Source organism: Leptonychotes weddellii, chromosome 2 (assembly GCF_054177405.1).
Source record: "Leptonychotes weddellii isolate Sample4059 chromosome 2, ASM5417740v2, whole genome shotgun sequence".
Classification (NCBI taxonomy): domain Eukaryota; kingdom Metazoa; phylum Chordata; class Mammalia; order Carnivora; family Phocidae; genus Leptonychotes; species Leptonychotes weddellii.
In genome coordinates this window covers 79,047,842-79,058,003 of record NC_138370.1, presented here as the reverse complement: position 1 = coordinate 79,058,003, position 10,162 = coordinate 79,047,842, and positions in this window count along the sequence as shown.

The following is a 10,162-nucleotide window of genomic DNA, read 5'->3' as shown; positions in this document are numbered from 1 at the left end:
TCCCCCCACAGGTTTTGCTACTTTTGATTTAAGAATCATCATGGTTCAAAGTACAGGTTTATTCCTTAGAGAAGCAGGTTATTAGCCGCAAAATAATCACCCAGATATAAATCATTGAACAATTGCCCTTTCAAGTTAGCTGTATGTTAAATAGAGATCTACGCAATACCCCCATAAAGAAGTACGCATTTACTAGACACATAACTAAAGTCATTAAAGAGATCTAGCAATGAATTTAAGACATCAAATGAGCAAAATACTTTACAAGGGGCTAGAATGTTAATGTTATGATAATGTTATGCAATGTGAAGAATAGTTAATTTTGCATTTCCAAGGATAGGAAGCATGATCTACACTTTCCTTTAAGGCTCATTGTGAGACTTGCAATGGTTTTAATTCCCCTCTATCTCTTTATGATAAGACATAACACAAAAATAAAGGTAGCAACAATTCAAAAATAAAGTTATTTCTTTCATCGTGTTAGTGAGCAAATTATCTTGGCCATGGACGCTGGTGGAAATGTTAAAACATTTAATGGCCCATATGAAGACTACTTGATAATAAAGCACGTTGATTGTTGTTCTGAGGAGGAACATTTCTGTTTGAATTTCCAGTGCATCTAATCACATTAGTACATGTTTACGAGTCCTGACAGGCATTTGCTCATAGTCCCCATAGTTACAAACTCTGAGGAGGTTGGCTAGGAAAGCAGTAAACTCTACTATTATTCTTACCTGCCTTCAGAACAGCCCAATTCATTAGTTAAAAACCATACTGGTTTTGCCCGGTACTGAGGGACTTTTTGGGGCAGAGAATTTTCAGTACAACAGGGAAAGTCTCAAACAAACTGGGATGAGTTGGTTAACCCAATTTCGCTAATCTTGCTTACTTGTATTCACTTGGACCAGACAGATAATGTAAGCCTGAAGGAGTTCACCTTTCTGTTCTATTTACAAAATGTAAACTTGATAGTTCTCAGTGATGTTATCTATTTCTCCAGGGCCCAGAGACGTAAGTGGATATCAAGACAAACCTATGCTCCTGCCTTACTCTATCAGATACCTACTCCCCACTTGGATGATACATTCCATAGTGCCTCTAAAATTAAAGGCTTTGTGTTTTTAAGTGAGTTTCTCCTTGAATGAAAGAAATGCCTCTAAAGTGGAAATGTGAGACAGTACTCCATATTCAAATAAAGGCTACACATTCCAGCAACAAATAGAGCATTGTTAGGCTAGAAAACCTATTTTTGCACATGAGTATCTTCAGAGATTAAAGTAATAAATAACCTATAGGACATCTTCCTGTTACGACATATTCCTGCTTCACAACTATTTGCAATGTCTTAAAATAAAGATAACCCTCAGAACATAGGCTCTAGAGCTAAACTGGATGAATTAAAATTTTGGCTATGTCTCTTACCTGCTATATGACCTTGAACTAGCTCACAACTTCTTTGTCCCTTAGTTTTCTCATCAGTAGAATAAAGACAATGATAATAAAAAAAAATACATGCTTCATAAGTTTGGATAATGGTTAAATAATGTTTGCAGAGTACTTAGTTAAGTCACCAAAACATAAATGCTATATATGTGCAATTATTACTAAGATTGCTTTTTACCATTGGGTGATTTATCTGTTGGGGTCAAATAGAGAAGTACTGAAGAACAAAGGCCTTTGGGTCCAGTTAACCATGTTAGAATCACGACTGTATGACTTAATAACTTGAAAAAGTAATTAGTGTCTCAGTTTCCTTATTTATAAATTTGTACTACTAATAAAGCCCAGCACAGAAGATTGGTAGAGAATATGCATGTACTAGATGTTATTACTGCTATTATTATTCTGTGATCTGGAGGAGAGTGAAAGTTCATACCAGTCTTCCTAACTCAAAAATCTATGTAATCGCCGGGGAGTGGGATGGGGACACTATGACACTCTCATTCTCCAAATCTATTTGTAATTATTTACTTCCAGAAAAGAAGTGCCTCAGGCAGAAGCATCAAATGCAAACCATTATAGGGTCCAAGAAGGAAATGCAAGCTAGTGAAATTTATTACAATTAAGGAAGTAAGGAGTGATTCAAACTAGAATATTGGGGAATGTATACATAATCTTGAAGAGGAAAATTACCCAGAGCAGGCCCAGGCCGGCAGGCCCCAGAAGATGGAAAGTTACTAGCAATACTAAGAGATAACCAGAAGCCCCACTTGAGCAAGAGATAACCAGCCCTTTCTGCTTCTATAGCCAGGTTTCTGGCCACAAGCTTCCTGCACTGCCTTAACCGCTGCCCTAACTGTTGTTCCCGCCTAAAGCAACCCCTCTCCCCAATTTAAACCCACCTACCAGCAGTCAGCACAGCCCTTGGAACCTGACCCCCTTCACTGCCCTATAAAAGCTCTGCAACCCCGCTGACCCCGGCCCAGAATTTCGAGTTTGAGCTTGTCTGGGTCCGCGGCGTAAAATAAACCCGAGTTCTCATACTTCTGCGAGTGTCGCTTGGTTTCTCACCAGTCTGACTTATTTTTCTGTGACAGTCTAAAATAATTAAAATTAGAAATCAATAGATTCCTGATCTGTATGAAGCAAACCTCTTTTAGGAACTGAATTCAGTCTCTTGTTTATGGCATGCACATATTATTTATTTCTTGTTTTTTACATGTTTTCAAACTGCATTGCAGAAAATTTTTTTTTTTTGTCACTTCAAAATAGTAAACTACTTGCCAAATTTGGCAACTATATTAAAAATCACCAGAATTAAATTATGTATTCTGGTTGCAAAATATTTCATTCTTCCTATTAAAAAAAAAAAAGAAAGAAAGAAAAGTATGTGGATGGGATATACAGTTGAATCATTTAAATACTTAATATTTGATATAAATATTAAATAATGTTTAGGACCATGCATCTTCAGGACCATAGAGCATTGAGTTTAAATAAACTAATTATTGTTTAAGAATATTGAGAAATAATTCTGGGTGTAAGTTTACATCTGTTTCCAAAGTTTCTAAATCCTAGAGGAATGGAATACTATTTTTATTTTGCAAATATTCTCAGATTAATAAAAATAGTAGAGTTATCAGATATCCTGTCCCCTGGAATTAATTTTCTTTTTCTTTCTTTTTCTTTCTTTCTTTCTTTCTTTCTTTCTTTCTTTCTTTCTTTCTTTCTTTCTTTCTTTCTTTCTTTTTTTGAGAGAGAATGCATGTGCATAAGTGGGGTGGGGAGGGGGAAGGGGCAGAGGGAGAGAGAAAAAGAAAGAGAATCCCAAGCAGGCTCCCTGCTCAACACGGAGCCCAAGCAAGCAGGGCTGGATCTCACAACCCTGAGATCATGACCTGAGTTGAAATCAAGAGTCTGATGTGTAACTAACTGAGTCACCCAGGGACCCCCCACTATAGTTAATTTAGAATCAACTTTTTTTTGTCCTCTATGTATGTAGTTATTCAAATGATTACCTCTTTCTCTTTCACAAGCAACTTCCTCTAACAGGTATTTTCTTAGTTTCAGTCACCATATTCTACCTTTATGATTTTTGTCATATCTGATTACCAGCTATAGTGATATTTCATTAACATTTGTCTTTGTATCAGCTATTCTTTTTATATTAAGTTCTTTATATATCAATTAAAGCCTTAGCCAAACACGATAGTCTCACTATCTGCGTCTGTCTCCCTTTGAATCAAATTCAAGTTATTTGGTCTAGCTTTTGGCCCTTGGGATTCTAATACAAGGTTGGTGATATCCGGTTTCATAGAGCAGAGAACTGTCACAGAAGAGGGTCTGTAGTGCTCTAAGACCCTTTGTCCTCTTCCTATAGAGTGTGCTTCCCAGAGCAAATAAACATTTTCAGTATTTGCACCAATGTGAGTGCTGGGCGTACCTATTTGCTATTAAACTTACCAGAGCAAACATGTGCACATCTCTACTGACCGTACGTATTTGGAAAACTTAGTAGGGAGAAAATGAGGGGAATGTTCTTAATTAATATTGACAAAATAGTTTCTTAACTAACAAAGAGCTAATTAAGGGTTGGCAAATTCCATTTCCTTTTGGTAGCTTTGTTTCTCCACATTAGGTCTTTCTTAATAATATACAAATTCATTTCATCAAAGTTTACCCATTTAAATCGTTCATTAGGGCGCCTGGGTGGCTCAGTTGGTTGGGTGACTGCCTTCAGCTCAGGTCATGATCCTGGAGTCCCTAGATCGAGTCCCGCATCGGGCTCCCTGCTCAGCAGGGAGTCTGCTTCTCCCTCTGACCCTCCCCCCTCTCATGTACTCTCTGTCATTCTCTCTCTCTCAAATAAATAAATAAAATCTTTAAAAAAATAAAAAAAATAAAAAAATAAATAAATCGTTCATTATCAGTCCTGATAAAAATGTGGAAATAGGCAAAAGAAATAGTTGGGTGTCTTTTCAGAAGAATGCTGAGCATTTTCTGGCAGATCCTCCAGAGATTATGATTCTACAGGGGTATACATTTTAGATTGATTTGCTAGTGTCCAGGCTATTTTATAACCCTGTAAGGTCAAAGTTAAATTATCGTAAACTTAAACAATGGAGATTTTTCCTGCCCACAGAAAATGCAGATGATTCCTGTTTGTAGATCTCAATTTTGCCCAGCAAAGAATATAAATCTCCATAAGGCAAATTCTCATGTGTACTGATTTTAACCATTAACTGGTTTCCCCATTACAAGTTGAATAAAATACTTGACATACATTCATTATATATCTTCACTGATGTATAAAGCTGTTTCTTGGCTTTTAAAATGAATCCCAAGTGTCAGTAGAGTTATGACTTTGCTGATTCTCCGCTTTGTTTGTGTGTTTATGTCTGTGTGTTTTGTAATGATTCTGTGTGTGAGTGTGTTTTCCTGATTCACAAATATTTGGTGCTAAGCTATTTTCTATCTGTGGCAGTGGTGATTGGGAGTTTGGGGTAATGAGGATTAGATGTTCTTTTCACTGAATGGGGAGATCAAGTCTCTAATGGATGAGATAAAAGATAATCTAAGTATTTTAGGCTTATCATTTGTTGAGATATTTGTCTACCTGTGAATGAAACCAGTTAAGATGTCCATGCTCACTGGAAAGGAGAACGACTCTGAAATTTGGTTAGGTGAGCTTTCATGTTTTCTTTTGACCTATGGCTAAAGTTTACAACAAGCTCGCTCTCTGTGTGTGTATGTGATATCGGCAATTCAGAAAAGTATTTACCTCTGCTTGGCTGAGTGTGAAGATTTTCTTACTTCTAATAGGTATTAATAAATGAGATTATGTATTCTGACTGGTTTGTGGAGATAACTAAGCACCTACATAAATAAAATATCATATAAATATAAAGAAAATGTGAAAAATGAACTTTTTATGCTTCAAATGTGCTAGACTTTTAAGAAAAATTTTTTTTACATTAATTGCTTTCTCAGATACAGTGTAGCATCCAAGTTCACATAGTTAAGGTGAATCTTTGGGCAAATCAGACTTGCTTAATAATTTTGATTTAAAAAAGAAAAATAAGAGTTAAACAACTTTTCTATGATATATCACTAACATTTAGTAATTACATTAAAATACTTATTATATTAATTGTTATATAATAATGGGGTAGAACATTATATATAATGAGGACTATGTGTTATATATTAATTATATTGAATACATTATAAAATATATAATATATATTAATAACTATATGATATATATTATAATTGCATACCATATTCTAAGTATATATAATACACTAAGTATAAAAATAATTATAATAAGTATATTACACTTATATACTATCATATATAAGTATAACAGAAGCATGTGTTTTAATAATCTATTTGCTGGGTAGCAAATTAATCTAGAACTTTGATGCTTGAAGAAACAAACATTTATTCCATTTAGTACTTCCCCATTTTTGTGGGTTAGGAATCCAGGCACAGCTTTGCTGGGTCCTGTGGTTCCACATGCCACAAAAAGCTACAATCAAGAAGTTGGCAAGGGGAGTGATGTAAGAAGATAGCATAGTAGGAAGCACCAAGAATTGATCTTCCCACCTAGATAACAATTATCCTGGCAGAAACTGTCAAATTGACTATTTTGGAACTCTGGAGTTTACTTGTAACTGGCAGCTTCCAGGCGAAACTTGGCTGGCAAATTGTGTTTAATTTCCATCAATTTCAGCTTTCCGCATAGTAGCCTTTACCCATCCCATGCCCTCCAGCCCCCTACAGGCAGCCATGCCCATGTCCCTCGTGTGTTTGCTGGAGACAGGTTGAGCAATAAAGACCTTGTCCTCCTCCAAATATAGCCTATTATGGCTTTCGATTATTAAGTGCAATTGTAGAGGCTGGCCACCATTGTTTCAGCCCTCTACTGGCTGAAAGTTTCCATGAATACAAAGGGGCATCATCTGTTTTTCCTTTATTTTTTCTCTTTTTCTCCTTTTGGGAGCCAGACATTTAAGGACTAGTATGTACAGAAGCAGCCACATATATGGTGGAATTTAAAAAGCAATGGCACAAGACCAAAACCATAGTCTCAGAGAAGAGCTGAAAAATCCTTAAGGTTTCACATTAGGATGACCCAAAGCACAGAGACACCTTTCATCAATACCCCCCCGCAAAACAAACAAACAAAAAAACAAACAAACAAACAGAAAACAAGAAAACTCTGGGTAGGGTGGGAATCTGATTTCTAAAGCTACCACACTACAAATTTAAATACCTTGTTTTCAACGAAAAAATCAAAGGCGTATGATGAAACAGGAAAGTACGGCCCATTCAAAGGAATAAAATAAATCAATAGAAGCTATCCTTAAGGAGGCCAAGACATTAGACTTGACTAGACTAGACTTACTAGACAACTTTAAAAAAAAAAAAAAAGTGTTTTAAACATGCTAAAAGAGCTAAAAGAAGATTTTAACATAGGCAGGAAAATGATATATGAACAAAATGAGAATATGAATAACTAACTCATTCTATGAAGTCATCATTGCCTTGGTTCCATAGAAATAGAATTAGAAAATACATGATCTCTTGTGAGCAGTTTCTTGCATGTATTCTGGGTTCATCTGTGTTTAATACGTATCAGTGCTCCATTTCTTTTTACTGCTCAGTAATATCCTATTGTGTAGATATACATCACTTGTATTATTTCACTCATCAGTTAAAGGACAACTGGGCTGTTTCTAATTTTTGGCTATTGTAAACATGCGACTATGATCATTCATGTGCAAGGTTTTGTGTGGACATACATTTATACTTACTGGATATATAAAAATGAGTGGAATTACTAGGTCACGTGGTTTTGAGGAACTCCCAACTTGCTTTCCAAAGTGGCTCTGCCACTTTATGTTCCAACCAGCAGTGAATGAGGGTCCAAAATTCTCAAATTTTATACCAACACATATTCTATTTATTATTATATCCATCCTAGCGGGTGTGAAGTAGTATGTCATTATGATTTTGATTTGTATTTCTCTGATTTCAGCATCTTTTCATGTACTGAATGGCTTTTAAAACATATTCTTAGAAGAAATGTTTATTTAAATCCTTTGTCTATTTTAAAAATTAGGTTGTCTTTTATTATTGAATTGTAGGAGTACTTTATATATGCTGGATACAAGTCCCTTATGAGATATATGATTCATAATTTTTTCCCATTCTGTGGGTTGTGTTTTCACTTTCTTGATAGTAGTTTATTATTTTTATTATTAAAAATACTATTCATTTCTATGAAGTCCATTTTATTTTATTTTATTTTTTTTACTTTTTCACTTGTGCTTTTGATGTTATATCTAAGAAAATATTACTTGACCCAAGGTCACAAATATTTTCTCCTATGTTTTCCCCTAAGAGTCTTAACAGTTTTTTTCAGGTCTAACATTTATGCCTATGCTCTATTTTGAATTAATTTTCATAAATGCTGTGAGATAGAATTCAAACTTCATTCTTTAGGGTTTGACTATTCAATTGTTTCAACACCATTTGTGGAAAATTCAATTTTCTCCCAGTGAATTTTATTGGCATCTTTGTCAAAAATCAAGTCATCATAAACAAACGAGTTTATTTCTGGCCTTTCAATTCTATTGCATTGATCCCCTTGTCTGTCTTTATACCAGTATCACACTAACCTGATTACCGTAGCTTTGTAGTAGTTGTGCAATTGCAAAGTGTGAGTCCTCCAGTGAGTTCTTTTTCAAGATTCTTTTGCCTATTCTAGTCCATTGTAATTCTACATGAGTTTTAGGATCAGCTTGTCCATTTCTGTGTGGGGGGGGGGGGGGCGGGCGGGTGGAAAGCCAGCTGGGATTTTGACAGTGATTGCCTTGAATCTGAAGGCCAGTTTGGGAACTGTTGACATCTTAATAATATTAAACATTCTCATCATCCATAAACATGGGACAACTTTGCCTTTATTATGCTTCTGAAGTTTTTGTCTGCTACATCTAACATCTGGCCTGCTTCATGAGCAGTGTTCATAGACTTCATTTTTTTTCTATGTAGATGATATTTTACTGTTTTTTGTATGTCTCAATTTTCACTTGAAAACTAATTTTTTTAGATAACATATTTTAGCATTTCTGGATAATAATTCCCTAGGTTCTCTCCTCCTTCGGGTTTTGTGTTAATGTTGCTGTCTCTCTGGTGACTTGTTTGTTTAGTGACTTGGCTGAAGTAACTTTCTGAAAACCTTTTTCCCCCACAGTGTAAAGCCTCTGAGGCACTTCCTCAGATGTTTCTTGTTTTTATATTTTAGCTCTGGAACAGCTAAGCCATTTATTGATCAAAGATTCTTGTCCATAAGCCCCTTTTACCAGTTAGATTTTGGCCTTTGACCATTGGGTATGTGATAACTTGGGAGTCTGCTATCACAGTTCAGGGCTTTTACTTTTCTCTCTCTTTCTCCATCTCCTTCTCCCTCTTCCTCTCTCTCTTCCACTCTAATGTCTATTAGTAGATTCAATTTCCCCTGTTTGATTACTCCTGAGAAGCCTGTCTTGGTTATTCACACAGACTTACGGATTCAGGGATATGTGGGATTTTATTTTTAAGTCCTAGGCATTGTCCCTACCTCAGAGTATCGGAACGTTCAGCCAGTATTTGGTCAAGTTGTGCTTAAGTCCCTAGTGATGGTGAGTCTTCCACCTTTTGCTGATGAATCTGTGCTTTCACATCTGCCCATACCCTGCTGGCCCCTGTAGGGACAGCCTGGTGCGCTTACACAGCCTTCCCAAACCCCGGTATTGGCTGGGATCCTAGGAAGATTCTTCCAGGCTGTCTGTTTCTCTTAAACTTTGAAATGCTCTTTTTAGCTTGTTGTTACTCATTTCACAGAGCTACCTGTGTCCTTTTCCTTAGACTCCCACTTCATTTTTTAGTATTAAACTGATTATAAATATCTTTATGTTGAGCTTTACGTTAAGGTAAACCTACATGTCTCCCAGACTCTTCAAACTAAATGTATTTACATTTCTACTTAGTCTTCTGCCCAGTCCTGCTTCCTCCCCTATTTTAGACAAATTGATACAAAATCTAACATAGTATCTGTTTCTGAGAGCTTTACCAGCAACACATTTCTTGTAACACATTTATTGTACTGTATTTATGTGTATCCCTGCAAGTCTGTTAGCTTACCAGGAGAAGGAATTAAATCTTTTTCAATTTAAATAAATGAAAACTAACTAGATGAAGAATAGAGACAAGAGAATCAGATTAAATAAGCATGCAAAAGATATGTAAAAAAAAATTTAAAAACTTCCTTTTTCATATAATCTATTTCTCTATACTTATATATCTAGAGAGAGAAAGAGACATAGGAAAAAGAAGATAATAAATAAATAAACCTGGATTTATATATCCTGGTATTTTGTAAGTGTTATAATATTTGTTAAACTGAGTCCTTTCAGGGCACCTAGAATGAATATATATATATATATATATATATATATATGTATATATATATATATATTAGTTCTTACTATTTTGTTGTGATTATTTGTAGAACTCTGACTTATTTGATCATAAACTATTGAAGAACATGTTTTGTTTGTTTTGGTATTCCTGGGCATTTATTAATTATTAAAGTTCATGGTGATACCATATTGCAAGTTGCTAAATGAATGAATGAATGTATTACCTATGATTACTGGTCATTTGGTGCTTTTAT